The sequence below is a fragment of the Salvelinus fontinalis genome, chromosome 7, assembly GCF_029448725.1.
Source record: "Salvelinus fontinalis isolate EN_2023a chromosome 7, ASM2944872v1, whole genome shotgun sequence".
NCBI classification, from domain to species: domain Eukaryota; kingdom Metazoa; phylum Chordata; class Actinopteri; order Salmoniformes; family Salmonidae; genus Salvelinus; species Salvelinus fontinalis.
This window is the reverse complement of record NC_074671.1, coordinates 60,705,532-60,708,031: the sequence shown is the minus strand read 5'-3', so window position 1 is coordinate 60,708,031 and position 2,500 is coordinate 60,705,532.

The following is a 2,500-nucleotide window of genomic DNA, read 5'->3' as shown; positions in this document are numbered from 1 at the left end:
TTTTACAGGGAAGACACAATATGTAAAGATGTACATCTATTACCTAAAAACACATTAGCATAATCCACCATCTTTTATTTGTCCACCAACACCAGTAGCCATCACCAATTCGGCTAAACTAAGATATTTATAGCCCCTAACCAACAAAAAAACTCATTAGATGACAGTCTGATAACATATTTATGGTATGGGATAGGTTTTGTTAGAAAAAAGTGCATATTTCAGGTAGATGGCATAGGTTACAATTGCACCCACCGTCACAAATGGAATAGAAAAACTACTTAGAGCAACGTGTTTACCTACTTACTAATCATCAAACATTTCGTAAAAATACACAGCATACACGAATCGAAAGACACAGATCCTGTGAATACAGACAATATTTCAGATTTTCTAAGTGTCTTACAGCGAAAACACAATAAATCGTTATATTAGCTTAGCACATAGCAATTAGCAGCCCAGCATTGATTCTAGCCAAAGTGAGCGATAAAAGTCAACATCGCCAAAAGATATTAATTTTTTCACTAACCTTCTCAGAATTCTTCCGATGACACTCCTGTAACATCACATTACAACATGCATATACAGTTTGATCGAAAATGTTTATATTTAGCCACCAAAATCATGGTTAGACAATGTGAAATGTAGACAAGCTGGTAAAGAAAAAGTCCTTGCGCCACTTAGACAGTGATCTACTCTTATACATAAATACTCATAAACGTGACTAAAAAATATAGGGTGGACAGGGATTGATAGACAATTTAATTCTTAATACAATTGCGTTATTACATTTTTTAATTTATCCTTACTTTTCAATACAGTTTGCGCCAAGCGAAGCTACGTCAAAAAACATGGCGTCCTAAGCCACTAAAATGTTTCGACAGAAACACGATTTATCATAATAAAAATGTCCTACCTTGAGCTGTTCTTCCATCAGTATCTTGGGCAAAGGATCCTTTCTTGGGAGGAATCGTCTTTTGGTGGAAAGCTGTCCTCTTGCCATGTGAAAATGCCAACTGCGTTCGGGATGAACTGAAAGCGTGCCCACCTATTCACAGCGTTAAAGAAATAAATGTCCCAAAATCGCACTAAACGGATATAAATTGCTATAAAACGCTTTAAATTAACTACCTTATGATGTTTTTAACTCCTATAACGAGTGAAAAGATGACCGGAGAAATATAACAGGCTAAACTAACGCTTGGAACAGGAGAGGGTCGGTGTCCTCCACGCGCGTTACGCAGCAAGAAAAGACTTGCTAGCTACAGGGTTTTTTCATTTGTAGTGCCTGTGAACGCGCAATCGACCCCATTGGAATCGTCATCACGTAAAGGCATCCAGGGGAAGACGTAAGAAGTGTCCGTATAGTCATAGCAAAATCAGTGCCCTTTTAACTGACTCCAGATCAGGGGCCAAAATTTCTGAAATCTGACTCCATGTCAGGGGAATTGCTGTAGAATGGGCTCTGTTCCACTTAGAGACAAAATTTCAACTCCTATAGAAACTATAGACTGTTTTCTATCCAATAATAATAATAATATGCATATTGTACGATCAAGGATTTTGTGGGAAGCCGTTTCAAAAATTTGCCAAATTAGCATAAATAGTCTAAACAGCGCCCCCATCCCCAACAGGTTAACCTGTTGAGGACAGAGGGCGCTGTTTTCACTTTGGGGGGAAATCGTGCCCAATTTAAACGGCCTCGTACTCAATTCTTGCTCGTACAATATGCATATTATTATTACTATTGGATAGAAAACACTCTCTAGTTTCTAAAACCGTTTGAATTATATCTGTGAGTAAAACAGAACTCCTTTTGCAGCAAACTTCCTGACAGGAAGTGGAAAATCTGAAATCGATGCACTGTTCTAGGGCCTGCCTATTAATGTCCTTGATATTTATTAGAATACATGCACTTCATAAGTCTTCCACTAGATGTCGACAGGCAGTGAGAGAAGAAATGGAGTGTGTAACTTGATCTGGGGTCGAATAATAGCTCTCGGCATGACGTGTCACCAGTTTCCTGTTTTCTGGAGAGCTCGTGAAGGGACCTGGATTTGCCTTCTGATAAGCTGTCGTTATGGACGACTAATATCTCCGGCTTTGATTTTATTTGATACATGTGACAATATAATCGTAAAGTATGTTTTTTCAATATAGTTTTATTAGATTATTGAAATTTATTCGGGACGTTAGGCGTGTTGCGTTGTGTGCCTTTGTTCAGGAAGGAGAGCTTAGCGCCACTTTGCTAGCTTACCGTGCTAATTGACTGGAGAAGAGGACATTCTAAATCCAAACAACGATTGTTCCCGACAAAGGACCCCTTGTACAACATTCTGATGAAAGATCATCAAAAGTAGGACCCATTTTATGATGCTATTTCATATATCTGTCGAACATGTTGTACTAGTCGTTTGCGCCCAGATTTTGGGTACTCTCTCGCTATACCTAAGCTGGATGTCGTAATGAAGTTATTTTTAGAATTCTAACACGGCGATTG